The sequence below is a fragment of the Pongo abelii genome, chromosome 21 (assembly GCF_028885655.2).
Source record: "Pongo abelii isolate AG06213 chromosome 21, NHGRI_mPonAbe1-v2.0_pri, whole genome shotgun sequence".
In the NCBI taxonomy this organism is placed as follows: Eukaryota; Metazoa; Chordata; class Mammalia; order Primates; family Hominidae; genus Pongo; species Pongo abelii.
The window spans coordinates 31,313,978-31,339,016 of NC_072006.2; the positions used below are offsets into that span (position 1 = coordinate 31,313,978).

General features: G+C 45.8%; 1 long non-coding RNA gene across 1 annotated transcript; it reads left to right on the top strand.

The window, feature by feature from the left end:
• Positions 1–2,907: 2,907 nt before the first annotated feature.
• LOC129052287 (uncharacterized) lies at positions 2,908–12,625 on the top strand. Its single transcript, XR_008517261.1, has 3 exons — positions 2,908–3,124; positions 6,993–7,115; positions 12,523–12,625. It is a non-coding gene; the product is annotated as an uncharacterized LOC129052287 (long non-coding RNA).
• Positions 12,626–25,039: the final 12,414 nt, after the last annotated feature.

Sequence of the window (25,039 nt, forward strand, 5' to 3'; positions counted from 1 at the left end):
AAAAAGTTAATGCTTTAAATGTTTTCCTATATTCCCATCTGGTCTTTCTATATTTTTACTTCTCCTTCCTCCCAGACTTCTGAGTATGTTTAGGGCTGTAATTACCCAGATAATTGTTTTTGCAGAACCTCAGAGCCCTGAAGTACCAAAGCAGGGAAGTGGCTGGAGCTGACAGTTTATCCCACTGTCCTGTTCAGTGACACCATCTGTGCCCCCAGCAGGCTCCAAGAGATAGCAGGTGAATGCTGTGTCAGCTGTGAGGCCTGGCACTGAGGGAGGGGCTGACATCTTCTGGGGAGTGATGGGGCTCTGGCCCCATTGCTGTGGGTGTCACAGAACCCAAGCCCCAGGGTCACACGTGCAAACACACTTCCACATCCATCTGTACACACACAGACACACACACTTCCACATCCATCTACACACACACAAACACACAAACACACTTCCACATCCATCTGCACACACACAGACACACAAACACATACAAACATGCAAACACACCCCAACACCCAACATACAGCCACACACACAAACACACAGTCACACAAACACACTCACCAAACTTTCTGTTACCCCTCAGAAATTAACTGGGAAAGTAACTGGCATCTTGCCTTTCTCTTTGATAATTGAGAACAAAAAGTAAATATTTTTCCCTTCTCCCTTCTCAGGAAGGGCGGTCAGAGGAAGAAAGCAGTTGACAAGTTTTTTGTATCTCTTAGGCTACCATGAAACATGTCCCTGTGAGGTCTGGGCCAAGGGGTGGAAGCGTTGATTCTTTGATACAAAGAGGAGAATGACCTAATCACAGCCTATGGCCACCAGGACCTGCAACCCAGATGACAGTCAGAGGCTCTCCTGGTTGACTTTGAAACCAGCCTGCAGAGGAGGATAATCAAGCAGGCTTATTTTAATTTTGCAAAGCCAAGTGACTTTTTTTTTCACCAGGGTGTTGTATGGTAACTTATATCTGTGGTCCCAAAAACAGCTAGGCGTTTGGAAGAAGCAGTGACTTGAGCATTTAAAGTCTAGCTCTGGCCTAATTCACAGAGGGGCTAGTAAGTAATTCACATTGGAGTGTCCCTCTCTGGTCCACTGGACAAGGAGACCAGCCTAGTATACCCCCATGTCCATCAGGCACTGGCCATGGCCCATGGAAGGCAGATGTGTGCATAATCTCTCAGGCATTTCTGGACATGGTGATTTAGTGCAGGGAGAAGGAACAGCTGGAAGCCGTTAGCAGCCAATACTCATTCGCTGCTGCTGGGGAACAGCCCATCTGCAGCTAAAGGAGATCCAGGCAGCGCCAGATCATCCTCTATGTGCACCTTTTGAACCAGCAAAAGCTCCAAGCAGGTGGTTCGCACACTTGAGTGAGAATCAGAATCACCTGGCGGACTTCTTAAACCACACATTGCTGGGCCCACCCCGAGAGTTTCTGATTCAGCAGGTATAGAATGCGGCCCGAGAATTTGCATTTCTAACCTATTCCCAAGTAATTGCTGGTTCTGTTGGTCTGGAGCTCACATTTTGAAAACCACAGCTCTAAGCATTTGGGACCGGTAATTTCCACCAATTAAAGGCTGAGTTATGAGCACAGATGGGAATTTCCTGATAAAATCATTGTTAAAATGATGTGCTGAAGCCTGCTGCACGCTGATTTGAGGCAGAGATAGGGCCCAAAGAAAGAAAGAACTGGCTTAAGCAAAAAGGGAATTCATTGGCTCATAAAACTTAAAGGCTCCAAGGTAGCAGCTTCAGGAATGGTTCAATCGAGGCTCAAATGATGTCTCTCCATCTCCCAGCCTTGCCTCTTTCAGGTTGGCTCCTGTCCCAGACTTAAAAGGGTGGCACAGCTCCAGACCTCACTTCCTCTCTGCAGGTCCAGCAAGAAACAGCCTCTTCTAGGTTAGTCAAGCTCCATAATCAGTTTTGGGTAAGGCTGACTGGCTGATTGGCTTAGGTGGAGGTCACAGGTGCCTCCTGTGAGCAAGCCAGGAATGGAGAAGAAGGCTTAGCTGCCAGAGCATTGGGCTCTGACCCTGGCTGGGAGCCAGAGACTTCCCCAAATGAAGAAGAGGGCAGCAGGAAAGCCCTGGCTACTCACCCTGGAGCAATCAGTTATCAGATTCTGAAAGCCAGATTTGAGTCAGCCATGTTTCTGCCCTCCACAGCACACCAACAGCTCCCAGGAAATGGTACTAACATTCAGCCCCATTCATGGCTAAAGTGGGGCAGAAAGGCATGGCTATTTGTGAGAAGCCCAAGGCCCTGAGACCTGAAGGGACATGTCCATTGACACAACTCATTAAAAGCAGTCCCAGATTTGAGCCCAAGCCTCCTGACCGGTGCCCTGGCTGGTGCTCCAGGAAAACTATCACAAGCAGGGAGGGGCCTCACTCCTAGCAGCAGGCCAGTGGAGCAAAGTTTCAGGGACTCTCATCCCAGCCAGGGTTCTTCCTTTTGCAAAGAAAGGAACACTGCATGAAGTGGCTTCAGCAAAAAGAGAATTCACTGGTTCATAAAACTTAAAGGCGCCAAGGCAGCAGCTTCAGGAATGGTTCAATCAAGGCTCAAACGATGTCTCCCCATCTCCCAGCCTTGCCTCTTTCAGGTTGGCTCCTGTCCTAGATTTAAAAGGGTGACACAGCTCCAGACCTCACTTCCTCTCTGCAGGTCCAGCAAGAAACAGCCTCTTCTAGGTTAGTCAAGTTCCAGAATCAGCTTTGGGTAAGCCTGACTGGCTGACTGGCTTAGGCAGAGGTCACAGGTGCCTCCCCTGAGTAGGGAGGGAGGACAAGCTCCCTAAGGGAAAATCTGCTGCCAGGAAAAGATAGAGTGAAGGTTGACCAGCAGAGCCAGCGGATGTCCCCCTCAGAGAATGCTGCCTACTTGTCGGCTTGCCTGGTTATCTAGTTGTTTGGTTGCCTGTCGTCTGGTTATCTGGTTGCCTAGTTGTCTAATTGTATACTTGTCTGGTTACCTAGTTACCTGGTCACCGGGGGCCTGTGTGGGGATGAGCCTCTCTGGCTGAGGGGCTCTCTGGCTGACTGTCTTACCTCCATCAAGCCCCGAAGCTGAAGGAGAAAAAGACACAATGTGTAGGCCCCTGGTGCCCAATTCGGTAAGGATGGAGTACCTGGTTGGTGTGTTTGGGGAGAACACCTTCTGTGGTGTTCTCCAAGGAGATTGGGAGTGGGCTCTGGCCTGAGTTCCTGGACATCTGGTCCCTGACCTGGCTGTCCCAAGGGATTGAGGGCTACAAAGATAGATCAAGGGTACAACAGAGAGCAAAGATCTTTATACCAGTCAGGGACCCAGAAGGAAATAGTTACAAATTCAAATTAGGATAATTCTGGGAGAGTTTAATAAAGGAACCATTCACAAAGGATGGTCAGGGTATTGGGAGTTCTCAAGGGAGGGAACAGTAGTGACAGCTGGAATCTGTGACCACCCGAGGCCTGGCAGTCCAAGGGGAGGGAGCTGCTAGCGGGGAGGGTTAGAACCCAGAGGCAGAGAGGGCTGTGCAGGGAGAGCTGCCTGACAAGCAGCTGGCACCTGGGGCAGGGACACAGCCAGGCTGCAGCAGCCCCAGGAGGGAGCTGGGGGGTAAATGCCCACCTCTCTCACTCCTCCCTCTCTTCCATTGATCACACCCAACCAGAAGCAAAAGCACAGGGAGCCCGCAGAGGCAGCCACCCAGCTCAGCCTTGTGGGGCACAGGGCGATGGAGAAGACAGTGGATCTGGAGAGCCTAGAACAGCCCCAAGCACGGGGAGTGTGTCTGGGGGTGCTCCAGGGGCTGCTAGGAGCTAAATCCAAAGATCTGGTGGTTGTTCAGGAAACAGGAAAAGGACCCCTCAGGATCAGGCCCACATGCCAGAGGGAGTCCCTGAGCAGGCAAGGCAAACACTGCAATAGAGTAAGGACAAGCTCAGGGCCAGCCAGGCCATAGGCAGAAAACGCCCCATCAACTGCCAGGACTCCAGGGGCCTGGAGAGCCCAGAGGAATTTCAGGAGGCCCTGAAGTTAGGCCCGCTGGACAGAGGGCCCTGAGCTTCACCCACCTCCGAAAACAACAATTGTCCTGAGTTGAGTAAAGAGGCTCGTTTTGTCTTTGTGTCCTTGATCTGGGCAGCTCCAGGGCTCCTCATTGGTGCAAGGAAAGGAGGTGACCCTGTCTCGCTGAGAGCTCAGGCTGCAGGCAGAGCTGGCTTCGAGAGTGCACAGCCTGTGCAGCAGTGCAGGGCCCCGTGCTTAGTTGAATTCTCTTCCGTTGTTGCCTTGAAATTCTTCCTAACTTTTGGACGAGGAGCCCTCCATTTTCATTTTGCACAGGGTTCTTTGCCAGTCCTGACTGCAGCTTGCCACCTATTTCAATACGAGGAAATGGGAGAGGGCAATGCTGAAGCCAGGGGTTTCATGCACAGACAATATGACAGTCTGGCAAGGAGATATTTAGGCTGGTTGGGCGGGGGGCATTTTTGGAGCCCCTTACATCAAGTCACATAGATGAATGCCTACTGCATCCAAGGGCAAGATTAGCCCCACACAGAACATGAAGATAAAGGGCAGAGAAACCCCCAGGAAGCAACCACAAGAAAGAGTGGGGTCCTGATGACAGTGACTTTGGACAAGGTCTATGCCCCTCACCCATCCACCCAGGAAAGTGCAGGTCCCTCTGGCCCTGCAGGCTGCAGGCTGAGGGACTGAGTCACCTCCAGGTCCCCAGCTTGAGATGGTCCAGGTTCTCAGAGGCTATGAAGAACTCGCTGCCCTGCCAAGGTGCCAGGGTTACTGGCAGCCCCAGGCTCCTGGTGTCCTCTTACATCCTATGACATCAATTCAGGCGTCTCAGGTGCCGGCCTGGGTGGCAGAGCAGAGAGCCACCATTTGAGCCAGGCCCATGTCCTTCATCTACTGCCCAGTATTCCTGATACGGCCACTCCTGTGGGTAGACAGAGACAGCACCCCAACAGCACCCCAACATCTGAGGCCCCCTTCTATGCAGGGTACTAACAAGACCTTCCCAACAGTGCCATGAGGTAAGCATTATTATCATCCCCAATTTACAGAGATTTATGGCCCTGGCACCACAGTGGGTACCAGCAGCCAGAGAAAGCCCCAGGCAAAGAGACACAGGTTCTGGCAGCTGGAAGCCAAGAAGGCAGAGGATTGGTGGGACTCAGACAGCACCTACTACACCCGGCACGGAGATGGGCCCGTGGGCCTCGACTGTAGGTTGCGCTTGGCAGTGCAGATGGGGAAGCAGAGTTGCTGAATATCAAGCACCTACTGTTTGCGTGATCCTAGGCTAAAATCTCCTTATAAATGAGGTCTCCAACTCTCATAACCGCCCCATGAGAAAAGTCTTATTAACTGCTCCCATTTCATAGACGAGGGGCTCAAAATGATGTATCTTGCCCACATCACACCCAGACGGTAAACGGCAGGGCTGAAATTCGAACCCAGGTGGGTCTGACCCCAGGGAAGGTACAGAGACAGAGAGGAGCCCGTACAAGATGCACCTGGCAGGAGATACTGCTCAGCAAAAGAATAAAAAAAAAAAAAGGACTTTTCACGTCCTAGGGAGCTGCTGAAGAATTCTGAACCAGTGACACCATCAAGTATGAGGGTTCCAGAGGTTACGCAGGGTATGTGGGGAGAACTGAAGGGGGGCCTACAGCAAGACTGGGGGCCGGAAGGGCAGTGAGAGGCTTTTGCAATTTGCGGGTGCTTTTCATCAGCCCATGGTTACCTTGCGGTCCTGTGCTGCCCCCAAGCGGTAGTTCGGCAGAATTGATTCCTTCACTGAGGACCCTCTTGAGGACACTTGTTCAGCCTGGAGCATGCATTAGAATCAGCTGGAGGATTTATTAACACACAGCGGTCTGGGGTGGGCCCAAGAATGTGCCTTTCTAACAAGTTTCCAGGTGATGCTGATGGTCTGGAGACCACAGTTTGAAAACCACAGGCTTAATTGCTTTCAAGGGGCCACCCAATCAGGCTGCCTCGTGGGGAGAAGGCGGTTACAGAGGATCCTGGCCTCAGAGCTGTGACCTCAGAAGGGAGGCGCCTGAAGCAAGTAGGGAAGGCTTCTGAGGGCATGGGGTCCGAGAACAGTTAGGACTCAAAGGAGCCAAATTTCAGGGGAGGCAGGAGATTGGGGAAAACTGTAAAGTGGCTGCCCCACGTTCATGTGTCATTTCTGCATCTTAAACAATAGAAAGCAGGCTGGGGGCCAGGCGCAGTAGCTCATGCCTGTAATCCCAGCACTTTGGGAGGCCAAGGCAGTGGATCACTTGAGGTCAGGAGTTCAAGACCAGCCTGGCCAACATGGTGAAACCCCGTTTCTACTAAAAATGCAAAATTTAGCTGGGCATGGTGGCACGTGCCTGTCATCTCAGCTACTCAGGAGGCTGAAACAGGAGAATCACTTGAGGGAGGAGGAGGTTGCAGTGAGCCGTGATTGCGCCTCTGCACTTCAGCCTGGGCAACAGAGCCAGACTCCATCTAAAAAAAAGAAAGAAAGAAAAGAAAAGAAACAGGCTGGGTATGGTGGTGCACGCCTGCAATCTTAGCGACTCAGGAGGCCAAGCAGGAGGATCGCTTGAGGACACGAGTTCGAGGCTGCAGTGAGCTATGGTCATGCCACTGCACTCTAGCCTGGGTGACAGAGCAAGATGCTGTCTCTAAATAACAATAATAGTAGTAGTAAAAAGCATTTTCTATTCGTGTTCTAAGCACTTTACGTGTCTTAATTCAATCAACTCTCAAGTTTGTGAAGGAATAAATTCTGATATTATCCTCCAGTTAGGGGCTGATTTATGTCCCCCTCCAAATTCACGTATTGAAGTCCTGACCCCAGTCCCTCAGAATGTGACTGTATTGGAAGATAGGGTCTTTGGAGAGGTAATTAAGATAAGGCTGCTAGGATGGGCCCTAATACAATATGATTGGTGTGCTTCTAAGAAGAGGAAATTTGGACACAGACACAGACAGAGGGAAGATCCTGTGAGGACACAGGGAGAAGGTGGCCGCCTATCAGCCAAGGAGAGAGGCCTCCAACAAACCAGCTGAGACACCTTGAGCTCAGACTCCCAGCCTCCAGAACTGTGAGTAGATAAATTTCTATTGTTTAAGCAGTCCATTCTGTTGTACTGTGTTCTGGCAGCCCTAGCAAACTGATACACCGTCATGTTACAGGTAAGGAAACTGAGGCACACAGGGTTTAAATAATGGGCCCAGTTGCTTCTTGAACTCAAGTAGTCTGAGTAGTAATTAGTTCCCTCCCCTGAGTGGTCTGTAGATCTGGGGCCGACGTCTGGTTGAGACCAACACCAAAGGCCACACGGTAAGAGTTGCTCCCCTGAGCCCAGCATCAGTCATAGCTTATGCTGCAACAAAGACACACAATTCAGTGGGACATAATTTAGGTCCAAGCCATGTTTTGTTTTGTTTTGTTTTGTTTTGTTTTGTTTTGTTTTGTTTTGTTTTGTTTTGAGTCAGAGTCTCACTCTGTCACCCAGGCTGGAGTGCAATGGCATGATCTTGGCTCGCTGCAACCTCTGCCTCCTGGGTTCAAGTAATTCTCCTGCCTCAGCCTCCCGAGTAGCTCGGATTACAGGTGGCTGCCACCACACTCAGCTAATTTTTGTATTTTTAGTAGAGACGGGGTTTCAACATATTGGTCAGGCTGGTCTTAAAAACCTGACCTCGTGATCTGCCCAGCTCGGCCTCCCAAAGTGCTGGGATTATAGGTGTGAGCCACCGTGCCTGGCCCCAAGCCATGGTTTTTTGTGGGTTTTTTCTTTTTTTCTTTTTTCTTTTTTTTTTTTTTTTTTTTTTTTTTGAGACAGGGTCTCACTGTGTTGCCCAGGCTGGAGTGCAGTGGTGTGATCTCAGCTCACTGTAGCCTCGATCTCCTGGGCTCAAGCAATCCTCTCACTTCAGCCTCTAGAGTAGCTGGGACTGCAGGCAAGCCACCATCCCTGGCTAATTTTTACATTTTTTGTGGAGTTGGGGTCTTGCCATCTTGTCCAGGCTGGTCTTGAACTCCTGGGCTCACCCAGCACTGGGAAGGCCTGCCTTAGCCTTCCAAAGTGCTGGGATTACAGGCGTGAGCCACCATGCCTGGCCTTTTTTTGAGACAGTAGGCACTGTGCTGCTCCTAATTGTGAGTGAGTGAGTCTTGCTTTCAGCCCTTCTCCTCTACTGCCTTTCCCCCCGGCACCACAGAGCGGGAGCTTCTCAATCTCCTTGGACTATGAAGATGGTCAGCCAAACTCATCTTCTCTCCCTATGCGCTTCCTACTTCCATCCCCTCTGCCCCACTGCAGCACCTGAGAGGGTTTTATCTGGCCCTCTTCAACCTCATCCCTCCTCTGCCTAAAGCCTTAAGGATGCAATTTTTTTTTTTTTTTTGAGACAGAATCTCGCTTTATCTCCCATGCTGGAGTGCAGTGGTGCAATCTCGGCTCACTGCAAACTCCACCTCCCGGGTTCAAGTGATTCTCCTGCCTCAGCCTCCCGAGTAGCCGGGATTATAGGCACCGACCACCATGCCCACCTAATTTTTGTATTTTTAGTGGAGACAGGGTTTCACCATGTTGGCCAGGCTGGTCTCGAACTCCTGATATCAGGTGATCCACCCGCCTCGGCCTCCTAAAGTGCTGGGATTACAGGCGTGAGCCACCGCGCCTGGCCAAGGATGCAACTTTTAAATGCCCATTGCAGATGTCATGACACATCACCCCTCGATACCCCAACACATGTGGTCACCCCACAGAGGCACAATGGACCCCAACAGTTGGCACAGCAAGCAGGGCATGTGGGCAGTGACCATGATGGCAGGGGTCTCTCTTCCCTTGCTTTGGCTTGTGAACTGGCTCTGCTGGCTGCTGGCCACCTGCCCTCTGCGCCTCTGCCCACTGGTTCGTTTGTGTTTGGAGCTGTGCTGCTTTGTGCTGCATTGGCCAAGTCCTCTGAGCATCTGTTACAGATTTTACCAGTGCAAACTGGAAGTTTCAGTAACTGGTGTTTAGGGACAGAAGTATGGGATTGGAGCCCTCTTTAACGTGGCTCTGGGTCATGGACCTTGGCATGGCCCTATCTGTGTGTCTCACTGAATTGTGTGGTTCCAGCAAAAGCTATGGCTGATGCTAGGCTCAGGGGAGCAACTCTTACTGTGGGGCCTTTGGCTGTGAGTCTCAACCAGACGTTGGCCCCGAATCTGAAGAGCACTCAGGGGAACTAGTAACACCTTGTGCAATATTTCCACCCAATGATGGTCACTCATGTGGTGCAGGAGCTGTCACCATGTGGCCTGCTGAGGTCCACACCCCTAAAAGGCGATGGCTTTCCAAGTGCCACCTGCTGCTGCTGCTGCTACCTGTGCCTCTCTCACACCAAAGACCCTGATCCCCAGGGTTATAAGAAAAAGACATCCATGACACCCCATTGACAGACTCCTGTGAAAAAGGCCTGAATGCTTTATCTCAGCCCCTCCTAAAGGGTTAGAGGATACCCTGGCCCTATTGGACAACTGTAAAATGGACCAACAAAGATTCTGGGGTCAGCTGAGTGCCACAACTTATCAACACGCAACAGGACTGCTCTGCCCCTGCGAAGTCTGTGTCCCTTAGCCAACAAGGTAACCACTGCCCTGGGGGAGGCCCCGCCCTGACCATGCTAATGTGAGACCCTCTGAAGGATGAAGCTTACAAATATGGCAAAGCTGGAGGGGACCTGCCTCAAACCACAGTAAGTAACCACCTCCCTCCAGATACCTGGATACAGGGGGAGAAAACAAAAAACCGAGGTCCACAGTTGGGGATGACCCAAGTAGAAATCCAAAATAATTTTTTGTTTTTTGAGACGGAGTCTCGCTCTGTTGCCCAGGCTGGAGTGCAGTGGCACAATCTTGGCTCACTGCAACCTCCGCCCCCTGGGTTCAAGCAATTCTCCTGCCTCAGCCTCCGAAGTTGCTGGGACTACAGGCGAGAGCCACCACGCCCAGCTAATGTTTGTATTTTTAGTAGAGATGGAGGTTTGCCATGTTGGCCAGGCTGGTCTCAAACTCCTGGCCTCAGGTGATCCACCCATCTGGGCCTCCCAAACTGTTGGGATTACAGGCGTGAGCCACCGCGCCCAGCCGGGAATCCAAAATTTACTGAAATAATTTATACAACAAAAACATGAAAGGGTGCCGAATGGCTTTTGCGCCTCTACAACATGAGTTTTGGATTAAGTTCAACATCTGCTGAAATGTACCGATTGGGAAAATGTCATTTTCTTAATCGTGGGGCTCAAATTACAGTTATACCAGTGATCCCACTAAATTAAGACAAGGTACCCTTTGTAATCTTAGGGAAGTTACTAAACATAACAGGAGAAACAGGTATGCCTCGCCTTAACCATCTGAACTATTGCCTTGCCTAAATTCCCTGTAGTCATAGCACCCATTATTCTAAAATGTCCTATAGTGGGCATGGACTCTCTGATCCAATGACTAATACATTAAAATTCATTTAAGTCTTTGGCACTTAACAATCAGGTTGACAAAACGGGACCCCATGGACCTACCTCTTCCTTTTCATTTAAAATAGTTAATGTGGCCCAACATAAATTAAAGCAGGGCCTTCAAGGATTGAAACTCGTTATACAAGATTTATTCAGAAAAGGGGTGATTATCCACACTGTTTCTCCATTTAATAGCCTGTTTGTGAACCTGGAAAGAATGAATGGTGCCTCACAGTGAATTACCACAATACTTTTTTTTTTTTTTTTTTTTTTTTTTTGAGACAGGGTCTCACTCTGACGCCCAGGCTGGAGTGCAGTGGCTCAATCTTGGCTCACTGCAACCTCCGCCTCCCAGGTTCCAGTGATTCTCCTGCCTCAGCCTCCCCAGCTGGGATTACAGGTGCCTGCCACGACACCCAGCTAATTTTTGTATTTTTAGTAGAGACGGGGTTTCACCATGTTGATCAGGCTGGTCTCAAACTCCTAACCTCAAGTGATCCACTCACCTCAGCCTCCCAAAGTGCTGGGATTACAGGCTTGAGCCACCGAGGCCAGCCCTTTGCCCATTTATAAAATTGGGTTGTTTGTCTTTTTGTTGTTGGGTTGTAGGTGTTCTTTATATATTCAGGATATTACAACCTTATCAAATATGATTTACAGATATTTTCTACCATTCTGTCAGTTGTCTTTTTACTCTGCAATAGTACCCATTCTTGATTGGGCTATTTTTTTTTATTATTGAACTGTAAAAAGTTCTTTATATATTCTAGAGGCAAGTCCATCATCGGATATATGAATTGCAAAAAAAAATCTTTTTTATTCTGTGGGCTGTGTCTTCACTTGCTCCTGGTGTCCTTTGAAGCACAAACATTATTAATTTTGACAATGAATACTGGGCTCTTGAAAAAGATGTTTAACAGAACTTTCACCTCCTTTATTGGCCTCAGACTCAAGGCGTCATAGGGCACCATAATGGTTTGTTTAAACAAGTTCAAATGAAATCAAATGAAACATGGCACATTTCAGTCATCGGGGGGACCTGTAATGAGTTTGACTTCATTTTTTTAATTTTTTTTTTATGTTTTGAGACAGAGTTTCACTCTTGTTGCCCAGGCTGGAGTGCAATGGCACGATCTCGGCTCACTGCAACCTCCCCCTCCCGGCTTCAAGTGATTCTCCCACTGCAGCCTCCCAAGTAGCTGGGATTGCAGGCATGCGCCACCGTGTCTGGCTAATTTTGTATTTTTAGCAGACACGGGGTTTCTCCATGTTGGTCAGGCTGGTCTCGAACTCCTGACCTCAGGTGATCCTCCCACCCCGGCCTCCCAAAGCGCTGGGATGACAGGCGTAAGCCACCACGCCCAGCCAATTCTGACTCCATTTTTGATGATTAACTGCTGACAGCTGTCAAGCCCCATCCGTCCCTTTTCCCCTCTTGCCCTATAGCTGGACAAACCAATAAAAAAGCCCAGCTGCTCCCTCCCTTGCTGCTGGCAGATAGTTTCACCCATGCAAACCCAGCCCATGGGTAGGAGCCCTCACCCCAGCCTCACTTCCAAACACAAAGCCAGGCCAGCTGCCCCTCTCTGCATTCTCAAGCTACTTTGGGGCCTGTTTAGGAACCTGCTGTACTCTCCCCAGAATGACTCATTACATCAGTCACAAATCTTTTCATGCCTTCTCGGTGTGCAGACAGCATCATCGGTCTCAACATCCAAACCAAATTTCACATGGGTTAGGGGAGATCTATCCCATATCTGTGGGGTGATCACAGCAATGCACATCTCCTAAAACTCTCAACATCCTCCTACGCCAAGGCCAATACCACAGCTAAAATAATTAACAGTAAGTGGTGCCGATTATTTAAATCTATATACAAATATCCCCAGTTGTTTCCAAAATGTCTTATGTAGCTACATTGTTTTGATTTGTATTTTCTTAAATCAAAATCTAATTATTGTTTGTATCTGGTTTCTGTCTCTTTTGTGTCCTTTAATCTAGAACTGGACCATTCAATACAGAAGCCACAAGTGGTTAGTGGCTAGCTATTAAGAACTTGAAATGTGCCTGATCCAAACTGAGATGTGCCATAAGTATAAAACCCACAATGAATTTCAAAGAACTAGTACTCATAAAAAGTAATGTAAAATAGCTCATTAATAAATTTTTTATGGCTTACATATAGAACTGAAAATTTTTTTGATATATTGAGGGTGAGGCAGAATAATGCACCCCAAAGATGTCCATGCCCTAATCCCTAGAACCTGTGAATATATTACTCTACAGAGCAAAATAGATTTTGCAGCTGTGACTAAGTTTAAGGATTTTACTATAGGGAGATTATACTGAATTATCTAGGTGGGTCCAATCTAATCACATGAGTTCTTAAAAGCAAGGAACCTTTCCCAACTGTATCGGGGAGATGCAACCTGAGAAGTACTTGACCTGCCATTGCTGGCTTCAAAGATGAATAAAGAAAACCACAAGCCAAGAAATACAGCAGCCTCTGGAAGCTAAGAACATCCCTCAGCGTATAGCTAGCAAGAAAACAAGGACCTCTGCAAGGTAGTGAATTCTGGCAACAACCCAAATGAGCAAGAAATTGATTCTCTCCCAGAACCTCCAGAAAAGAACACAGCCTACCACGCCTTGGTTTTAGTCTGATGAGACCGGTATCAGACTTCTGACCTATAGCACCGTAAGATAACAAATTACTATTAAGTTTGTGACAGCAGTAATAGAAAACTATTACATTAGTTTAATTATTTATTCTAATTTAATATTAATAAATTAGTAACAATTATTAAAACTAATTTAACCAGTTTCTTTTTACTTTTTTTTTTTTTTTTTTGAGACAGAGTTTCACTCTTGTTGCCCAGGCTGGAGTACCATGGCGCAATCTGGGCTCACCACAACCTCTGCCTCCCAGGTTCAAGCGATTCCCCTGCCTCAGCCTCCCGAGTAGGTAGGATTACAGGCATGCGCCACCACGCCCGGCTAATTTTGTATTTTTAGTAGAGACAGGGTTTCTCCATGTTGGTCAGGCTGGCCTCGAATGCCTGATCTCAGGTGATCCACCCACCTCAGCCTCCCAAAGTGCAGGGATTACATGCATGAGCCACCACAACTGGCCTTTACTTTTTTAATGTGACTACTAGAAAATTGAAAATTACATACTGTATATGACTCACATTTTTGGTTCACTTTGTTTCTGTTAAACAGTGCTGATCACACACAGGCACATCACCTATGTTTTAACCCACGACACTACATTGACTTTTTATATAGAGAGAGAGAGACGAGGTCACTATGTTAATAAAACTGGAGTGCAGTGGCACAACACAGAGAGAGACCTTGACTATAGCTTACTATAGCATCCAGCTCCTGGGTTCAAGCAATTCTTCCACCTCAGCCTCCCAAGCAGCTGAGACTACAGGCACCACCGCCTCTGGCTTGACATAGACTTTTTGAGGACAGCACACTAGTTGTCTTGCAGAATATTCCCCCTACTCTGGACTTGTCAGATTGCTTTATCATGGTGTCATTTAACTTACTCCTCTACCCTGTATATTCCCTGTAACCTGGAAGTTCATTCAAACAGTTTCATTAGATATGGGTTAAACATTTTTGGCAAGAATACAAAGGTGGCACTATGACGTCATGTTGCATCACATCAGGAAGCTCATAATATTTGGTTGTCTGACTATAAATGATGGCAAGTTCGATTATTCGTTAAGGTCATGTTGTGAGTTGAACTGTGTCCCCCGAAAAGATAAACTGAATTCCCAACCCCTAGTACCGGTGAATGTGACTTTATTTGAAAAAAGTGGTTTTTGCAGATATAATCAAGCTAAGATGAAATCATACTGGATTAGGGTGGGCCTAATCCCATACTGTCCTTATAAGAGAGAAATTTGGACACAAAGACACAGAGATGTTCAGGGTGGATGCCAAGTGATGACAGAGGCAGAGACTGGTGATGTGTCTATAAGGCTAAGAATGCCAAGCATCGCTGGCAACCACCAGAAGCCAAGAAAGAGGCATGGAACTGATTCTTCTTCAGAGCTCCCAGAAGGAACCAACCCTGCTGACACAATGATTCAGACCTCTGGCCTCCAGAACTGACAGAATACTTTTCTATTGTTTTAAGCCTATTGTTTATTCTATTGTTTAAATTATTGTAATAATTTGCTACAGCAGCCCCAGGAAATAAGTTCAGGTGGTGACATCAGATCTTTCCAACACAAAGGGAAGAAGGGCTGGGCACGGTCGCTAACACCTGTAATCCCAGCACTTTGGGAGGCTGAGGTGGGCGGATCACCTGAGGTCAGGAGTTCAAGACCAGCCTGACCAACATGGTGAAACCCCGTCTTTACCGAAAACACAAAAATTAGCCGGGCGTGGTGGCGCATGCATGTAATCCCAGCTACTCAGGAGGCTGAGGCAGTAGAATCACTTGAGCCAGGGAGGCAGAGGTTGCAGTGAGCCAAGATCACACAACTGCACTCCAGCCTGGGTGACACAGTAAGACTCCATCTCAAAAAAAAAGGAAGAGGTTTATAGTAATATTCCATTGTGGTTTAATTTGCATTTCCCTATGACTAGTAATGTTGAGTGTTGAACATCTTTGTGTGAACTTATTTGCCATGTGTATCTCTTCTTTGGTGAAGAATCTTTTCTCATTTTTGTTTAAGTTGTTGGTTTTCTTAATATTGAGTTTTAAGAGGTTTTTAAAAAATATATTCTAAACATACATCTTTTATCAGTTATTTAACTTGCAAATATTCTTCTTCCAGTTTGTGGATTGTCTTTTTGTTCTCTCAAAAGTGCCTTTCAAAGAACAGGAGTTATGGCTGGGTACGGTGGCTCACACCTGTAATCCTAGCACTTTGGGAGGCCGAGATGGGCTGATCGTTTGAGGTCAGGAGTTCTAGACCAGCCTGGCCAACATGGTAAAACCCCGTCTCTACTAAAAACACAAAAATTAGCCGGGCATGGTGGCAGGTGCCCATAATCCCAGCTACTCGCAAGGTGGAGGCTAGAGAATCACTTGGACCCGGTGGCAGAGTGAGACTCTGACTCAAAAAAAAAGAGAACAGAAGCAAGATCACAATATTTTCCCGTGTTTTATTTTTAGTTTTATAGTTTTACGTCTATGATTGCTTTTGAGTTTATATTTATATGGTGCCAAGTATAGATAAAAAGCTCATTTTTCTGTATATGGATAAACAAATGTTCATGCACTGTTTGTTAAAACAGAAACTACCCTTTCTCCAGTGAATTGCCTTTGCACCATTGTCAAAAATCAATCGGCCATATATGAGAAGGTCTATTTCTGTACTCTATTATGTTTCATTGTTCTGTTTTTCTTTCTTGATGCCAATTTCACACTGTCTTGATTAATGCCAGTTTCTAAGTCTTAAAGTCAAGTAGTGTAAATCCAACTTTATTCTTCTTTTACAAACTGGTTTTAGCTATTACAAGTCCTTTGCACTTCTATGTTAATTTTAGAATGAGCTTATACGTTTCTACCAAAAAAGACTGCTGGGATTTTGATTGGAATTGCATTGAATCTACAGATCAATTTGGAAAGGAATGATATTTTGTAATATTGAGTCTGCTATCCATGAACACATTATATCTCTCCTTTTATTTAGATCTTCTTTAATTTCTATCAGTAATTTTCATTGTGATGTCTTGTACATCTTTTGTCAGATTTAGCTCTTAAGTATTTTATGTATCTCATGCTGTTGTAAATAGTTTTGCTTCATTTCAATTTCCTATTATTCCTTGCTAGTATATGGAAATAAATTGATGTTTGTGCCGGGCGCAGTGGCTCACGCCTGTAATCCCAGCACTCTGGAAGGCCGAGGCGGGCAGATCATGACGTCAGGAGATCGAGACCATCCTGGCTAACACAGTGAAACCCCGTCTCTACTAAAAATGCAAAAAATTATCCAGGCATGGTGGCAGGTGCCTGTAGTCCCAGCTACTCAGGAGGCTGAGGCAGGAGAATGGCGTGAACCCGGGAGGCAGAGCTTGCAGTGAGCCAAGATCCCACCTGGGCGACAGAGTGAGACTCCATCTCAAAATAAATAAATAAATAAATAAAATAAAATGAATTGATGTTTGTATTGTGATCTTGTATCTACAACCTTGCTAAACCACTTATTAATTCTAGTAGCTTTTTGTAGATTTCATAAGATTTTCTAGGTAGACAATCAGATGACTTGATTACTTTATCATCTGCAAATATAGTCTTACTTCTTTCTATTCAATGTGGATGTCTTTTTTTTGCATGGGATACACCTCCAATACAATTTCAAGTAGAAATAATATAAGCACACATTCTTCCCTTGCTCCTGAGCTGAGGGAGAATGCACCACTAAATATGACATTAGTTAAAAGTTCTTCATAGATGTATGCTCTTTATCAAGTTGAAGAATTTCCCCTCTCTTCCTGGTTTTCTGAGAGTATTACCAGAAATGGATTTGAAATTATGTCAAATGATTTTTCTGCATCTATTGAAATGATCCTTTTTTCTTTTTTAGTATATTTATGTTGTGAACTACATTAATTATTCCAATGTTGGAGCAATGTTGCATTCCTGTAATAAATCCCATTTGGTCATGATATATTACTCTTTTTTTCTCTGCCTCCCAGGTTCATGCCATTCTCCTGCCTCAGCCTCCCAAGTAGCTGGGACTACAGGCGCCCGCCACCACGCCCGGCTAATTTTTTGTATTTTTAGTAGAGACAGGATTTCACCATGTTAGCCAGGGTGGTCTCGATCTCCTGACCTTGTGATCCACCCGCCTCAGCCTCCCAAAGTGCTGGGATTACAGGTGTGAACCACTGCGCTGTATTACTCTTTTTATATATTGTTAGATTTGCTTTGCTAAAACTACAATAAGAATTTTACATCCACATTCAGGAGAACATTGGTCTTTAGGGTTCTTTCCTTGTAATATCAATTTCTGATTTTGACAACAGAGTAATAATACTGGTCTTGGCCAGGCACGTTGGCTCACGCCTGTAATCCCAGCACTTTGGGGGGCCAAGGCAGACATATTACTTGAGCTCAGGAGTTCGAGACCAGCCTGGGTAACATGGCAAAACCCTATCTCTACAAAAACATACCAAGAAATAGCCAGGTATGGTGGAGTGCTTCTGTAGTTCTAGCTACTTGGGAGGCTGAGGTGAAAGGATCGCTTGAGCCCAGGAAGCAGAGGTTGCAGTGAGCCAGGATTGCACCATTGCACTCCAGCCTGGATGACAAGACCCTGTCTCAACAAGTAATAATGCAAGACCCTGCATTATTGCAAGACTTATTATTGCAAGAACCTGCATTATTGCAAGACGGCATTATTGCAAGTAATAATGCAAGACCCTGCCTCAACAAGTAATAATAATAATAATAATACTGTCCTCATAGAATTAGTTAGGAAGTAGTCTCTTCAATGTTTTAGAAGATGCAATGCAATGTTATGAAATGCAATGCTACGTAATGTTATGCATTTAGTTCTAAATATGTTATGAATCCCACGATAATTGTTAATCAGTTTGCTTTAGGCAGTCAATTATTATTTAAAGAAAAATTTTTCCTTTAAACAATTTTTAAATCATAATTTTTAAAGTCTTTACACTTGCCCAAGAAGTTACTATTTCCAGTGCCCTTCATACTTTTGTGTAGATCAACATTTCTAGCTGGCACAATTTTCCTTCTGCCTGAAGAACTTCCCTTAACATTTTATTTATTTATTTATTTATTTATTTATTTAGAGACAAAGTCTCACTCTGTTGCCCAGGTTGGAGTGCAGTGGCATGATCTCAGCTCACTGCAACCTCCACCTCCCAGGTTCAAGCAATTCTCCTGCCTTAGCCTCCCAAATAGCTGGGATTACAGGCTCTTGCCAGCACGCCTAGCTAATTTTCGTATTTTTTAGTAGAGACAGGGTTTCACCATGTTGGTCAGGCTGGTCTCCAACTCCTGATCTTGTGATCTGCCCACCTTGGCCTCCCAAAGTGCTGGGATTACAGGCATAAGCCACTGCACCAGGCCAACATTTCTTATAGTGCAGATCTGAGGTTGATGAATCTTTCAACTTCTGTATGCCTGAAAAAAAAAAAAAGTTTTTATTTTCTCTTTAGTTTCCAAAAATGTGTTTACACAGTGAAGAATTCTAGATTGACAGACATATTTATTTTCTTTGAGTAAAGATGTTAATCCACTGTCTTTTAGCTTGCATTGTTTCCAAGAAGAAATCTGCTGTCATGTTTCTCCATACATTATGTGTTGTTGTTTGTTTATTTGTGTGTTCTCCCCTCCTGGCTACTTTTAAGATTTTCTCTTTATCATTGGCTTTTAAAAATTTAATTATAGTGTGATTTGGCATAGTTTTATTCATAGCTCTTGTGCTTGGGTTTATTGTGGTTTTTGGATCTCTGCGTTTATAATTTTCATTGTATTTGGAAACATTCTGGCTACTATTGCTTCAAATGTCTTTTCAGTCTCCTCTTCTCAGTCATCTTTAGAGATTCCAATTACACACACTTTTTGTTAAAGTCATCTCACAGTTCACTCATGATCTGCTCATTTATTTTCAGCCTTTTTTTTCCTCTGTGCATTTTATTTTGGATAGTTTCTATTTCTATGTCTTCAAGTTTACTAATTTTTCTCCAGTAATATCTAATCTTCCATGAATCCTCTCAAGTGTATTTTTCATCTCAGACATTATAATGCTCATCCTTAGAAATTTGGTTTGAATCTTCTTAATATTTTATGTTTCTAATTATCATGTTTGATCTTTCCTCTATCTTCTTGAACATATGAAATGTAGTCACAATAATGATTTTGATGTCTTTGTCTACTAATTCCATTATCTGTGTTTTGCTGTGTTTGTTTTAGTTGATTTTTCCCTCTTGTGAATAATGTTTTTCTGATTTTCACATGTCTAGAAATTTCTTGAGTTTTTTCTAAGATGTGGTTAGATTACTTAAGAACAGTTTTATACTTCCAGATCTTGCATTTAAGGTTTTTGGGCAGGTTGTACTGCCCTGCATTATGACCTGGCGATTCTCTCCAGGCAGTAGGGTGGGGCAATTGTAGGGCTCACTCATTTTTTTCCCATCTCTCTGGGATCACTGTCTTTCAGTATCTAATGTCCAATGTCTTTAGAGCCATTGTTTTATACATTTTTCAAAGTTTTATTTGTTTCAAGTAGGAGTATATATTCAGTCCATCTTGACCAGCTGTGTGTGTGTGTGTGTGTGTGTGTGTGTGTGTGTGTGTGTATTAATCTTACCTTTGTTACACTGAGCAAAATGAGGAAGACAGGAAGAAAGGAAGTTTTCATTGTCTAGGGGTATTGACAATTATGGAATAATTTGTGTTCATTCAATCAACAAATACATATTGAACATCTGGGTGTCATCTCTTAATTTCATGCCCAATATCCTGACTAACAGTGCTCCAACTCTGTTTAAGGTACTTATATATCCAGCCCTACGTAATGTATTTTTTTTTCTTTTTTGAGACAGTCTCACTCTGTTGCCCAGGCTGGAGTGCAGTGGCACAATCTCGGCTCACTACAAACTCTGCCTCCCAGGTTCAAGTGGTTCTCCTGCCTCAGCCTCCCGAGTAGCTGGGATTACAGATGTGTACCACCACCCTCAGCTAATTTTTGTATTTTAAGTAGAGATGGGATTTCACCATGTTGGCCAGTCTGTCTCTAACTCCTGACCTCAAGTGATCTGCCTGCCTCAGCCTCCCAAAGTGCTGGGATTACAGGCATGAGCCATTGCGCCCAGCCCCATGTAATGTTTCTTGATTGGTCTTAACGTGCACTGGCCAATGTGATAGACCCTAGCCACCTGTGGCAATTGAGCATTTGATATGTGACTAGTCTGAATTGAGATGTGCTGTTAAAATAAAATGCACAGCATATTTTTAATATTTAGTAACTTAATCATGTATATATCGGTTTCATGTCAAAATAATATTTTTAATATATTAGGTTAAATAAAATACACTTTTTGTTTTTTGAGATGTAGTTTCCCTCTTGTTGCCCAAGCTGGAGTGCAATGGCACAATCTCGGCTCACTGCAACCTCCATCTCCCAGGTTCGAGTGATTCTCCTGCCTCAGCCTCCCGAGTAGCTGGGATTACAGGCATGCACCACCACGCTCAGCTAATTTTTGTATTTTAAGTAGAGACAGGATTTCGCCATGTTGGCCAGACTGGTCTCGAACTCCCGACCTCAGGTGATCCGCCCACCTTGGCCTCCCAAAGTGCTGGGATTGCAGGTGTGAGCCACTGCACCGGGCCTAAAATACACTATTAAAAGTAATTTCATCTCTTTCTTTTTATGTTTTTAATATGGTTACTGGAAGATTTTCAATTACACATGTGACTCACATTATATTTCTATTGGCCAGCACTAATTTAAACCAATCATGAGAATGCTATTGAGTATTAGAGTTCTCCAGGGAAACAGAACCAATAGGAGATATACATATACATATATATCTCCTATATATAGGCAAGTTCCAAGATCTGCAGAGTGAGTTGGCAAACCAGAGACCCAAGAGAGCTGATGGTTTCATTCTAGCCCAAGTCTGAAGCCCTGAGAACCAGGAGAACCAATAGTGTAATTCTCATCCAAAGACCAGCAGTTTCAAGGCCCAGGAAGAGCTGATGTTTCTGTTCACGTCCAAAGGCAAGATAAAAGCTGATGACCCAGTTTGAAAGCAATCAGGCAGGAGGAATTCTTTCTTACTCAAGAGGGGGTCAGCCTTTTTGTTCAATTTAGGCTTTCAATTGATTGGAGGAGGGCTCACATTAGGGAAAGCAATCTGCTTTACTTGGTCTAACAATTTAAGTGTTAATCTCATCCAAAAACACTCTCACAGAAATACCCAGAACAATGTTTGATCAAATATCTGGGCACCCCATGGCCCAGTCAAGAAGACACACAAGGCCAGGCGTGGTGGCTCACTCCTGTAATCCCACCACTTTGGGAGGCTGAGGCAGGCGGATCTCTTGAGGTCAGGAGTTCGAGACCAGCCTGGCCAACATGGTGAAACTCTGTCTCTACTAAAAACACAAAAAATTAGCAAGGTGGGGTGGCATGCGCCTGTAATCTCAGCTACTTGGGAGGCTGAGGCAGGAGACCCACCCACCTTGGCCTCCCAAAATGCTGGGGTTACAGGTGTGAGCCACCATGCCTGGCCCGTGCAGGTCTTTGGGGGCCATGGAACATAATTTGGACTTTACTGTAAGTGCAGTGGGAAATTCTTGAAAGCTTTTTAGTGTCATAGCCAAATGGTGTTGAGTGAGTGAGTTCTGGTTGCAATGTGCAGTGTGGAAGCAGAAAGACCCATAGGAAGAGGCTGGAGTATATACAGGAAAGAAAATAGGTAATCAAATACAAGATTGCATAGCTAAAATGAGAAGTCTGGTGGAAATTTAATAGGCAGCAAGATCAGTATGATTTGAGATGGTGAAGCTCTCTTGAATGTGTAATTACACGTTAAGTTCACCCATTACCTCCAGGCTACAGAAGCTTGTCTGATTCTCTCTGCTTGACAAAGACATGGTAGCTGGCTCAAGGCTACAGAAATCACTCCCAGCATCAAGCAGCCCCTTCAGACCAGCTTCCTGGCCTAGCCTTCATGATGCCAAGGTTTCCTAAGGAAGACTACCAAACATCGCCCCAGTAAAGCCACCAAACCCAGGGAGACCCCGTCTCTGCAAAAAATTTAAAAATTAGCTGGGCATGGTGGCACACACCTCTGGTCCCAGCTACTTGGGAGAATCGCTTGAGCCCAGGAGTTTGAGGCTGCAGTGAGCCATGATTGCACCACTGCACTCCAACCTGGGCGACAGGGCAAGACGCTCTCTCAAAAAAAAAAAAAAAAAAAAGCCATCAAACCCTTTGCTTGGAAAACTACCTTCAATCTCACCAGCTGCGAATTATCACCCTGATCCCTTCTCCCACCGTTCCTAAGTCCCAATGAGCCACTTTTGGAAAAAACAAGCAGCCTAGGGAAAAACTCTGTGGGAATCACCACCGTTCTCAGCGGGCCCACGAGAGGGCGAAAGAGAGTCAATGGGCCTGGGACATCTTTTCTCTGGCTCCCGAGATCAGGGAGGAAGTGGAATCCAGGGCAGGTGTGAGGCCGATTCTGGGCTTGGGTGGGTAGGTGGGGGCTGAGAGAAGGGAGGCCTCGGGAGCCTGGCGGCTGCTTCCCTTGCCCTCACCCTCACAGCATGGTAGGAAAGGCCGCTGTCACCCCCCACTGCTGGGCAGAAATGTATCTAGCCTTGGCTGACCCCACAAGGACATTGGATCGCGGCACCTCAGATAAGATTCACTTGGTGGCAACGCAGCAGGGCTTATATGTCAGTCATCCACAGGCTGCAGGCTGTGGGAGTGGGCGTGACTCCCACTGGGTGAAGGGCAATTCCCTAGAGAAGAGAGAAGGCCCCTGTGACCCAACAGGCACAGCAGCCGCAGATGCACCCTATCCTGCAAAGGGGTCTGGGAAAGGCACCCACAGTGTCCATTTCAGTCCCCTATCAGTTTACTGCTGACCCCAGCCAGCCTCTCTCCTCCTCTTTCCCGGGTAAGAACAGACATGGCCCAGGGTTTTCACAGTGGCTGGGACAGTCTGTGAAGTTCTAAGGGGTCCTGAGACCTGACCTCCTGCAGCTGGGATCCCCTGTCAGCTCCCCTTCCCAGGCCCAGGGGAATCTTTCTTACACATTTGCCTCCTCTCGTTTCTCCCTGATGACGCAGGGGTTCAGCCATGCTCTTCACTTGTGATTTATGTCTTTTCCTCCAGGGGCCCAGACTAACTTTCTCCTCTTTACAGCTTTGCAAAAAGCAAAGGTCCCATCCCCACCACCTTATCACTTACACCATAAGGGGTTTGTGACTTTTAACTAAAAGAACCTTTATTACAGCAGAAATGCCATGTGCCAGATAAGATACCCACACAGCCCCCAGTGGCTTTGGGAGCCTGCTAAACACAGTAAAGGTTGAGAACAACTGAATTTCCAGCATCTTTCCTCATCCTAGGAATTCCTGGGAATCCTCCACTGACCGACTCAGCACAGAAATGAAATGAAAACTGGAGGCTTAGCCAATCAGATGCTTCCACCCAGCTCTTTGAGCCTGTAGTGAGTGATACAAGAAGGCAAGGACAGTGAGCTATTCATCCTGGTGGTGGTAGCGGCAGCAGCATCCTGAGGCCTGGCTACATGGTGGTGATGGCCACAGTGTCCCCCAGACGTTCCAGCAGCATGGTTTTCATCATGGTCTTGGCTATCCAGCTGCTACCTTTGGTGCCTGTGTGATTTCTGGGTTCAGTTTTCAAGACATTCTGTGAGCTAATCAATGCCTTTCCATTAGATTTTTTTTTTTTTTTTTTTTTTTTTTTGCCATAGTCAGAGCCTGTTTCTTCTGCTTGCAACTGTGAATGGACTAATACAGAGTCTTTGAAGGGTATGTGCAGGGAGAAATGATGGGACCTGGCTTGTACTTTGAAGAAGTCATGCAGGCTGTTGTATGGCCAAGATAGTAGAGCACAGCTAGAGTAAATGTGAGTAGATCAGCTAGACAGGTTCTTTAGGGCTCCTTGGACTGGGGTGGTGGTAATGGGAAAAGTTGAATGGCGTTTTGGGGGGTGAAAATCAAATTGGCTTGGTGAGGTAGCAGATGTCAGAGAAGTGAGAGGAAGGACTCAGGATGTCACCCAGGTTTCCGTCTTTCACAAGTGGGTGTTGTGTTAGATTGATTGCAAAAATGGCCGCAATTCTCCACCCCTCCCTTTGCAATGTGAGTTAGTAACACCTCTCATCAAGAAGCAGAACTTTGCCAGGTGCTGTGGCTCACATCTGTAGTCCCAGCTACTCGGGAGGCTGAACTGGGAGGACTGCTTGAGCCCAGGAGTTCGAGGCTATAGTGAGCTATGATTATGCCACTGCACTCCAGTCTGGGTGACAGAGCAAGACCCTGTCTCTAAAACAAACAAAAGAATCAGAACTTTTTCCCAAACTCTTTCAAGTGAGGCTTGGCTTTGAGAGTTGTTTGACCAAAAGAGTTTGGCAGAAGTGACAGTATGTCAGTTCCAAGTAAAGACCTTATAAGATCTTGCAAGTTTTCATTTGTTTTCCTGAACCCCTGCAATCACTATATGACTAAGCCTAGACTAGCCTGCTGCATGGCCACACTACACCAGCCAGCTTCCAGCCAACCCAGCATCTGATTGCAAAAGCCTAGAGAAATAATAAATGGTTAATGCATTAAGCCAGTAAGTTCTGGGGTGGTTTGTTATCCAGCAAGGGCAAACTGATATACATATATATATATATATACACATATATACACACACACACACACACACACACACACACACCCCTATATATATAAAACCATCAGATATATATATGTGTGTGTATATATGTATATGTATGTATGTATATAACATATATCAGCTATAACATATATCAGGT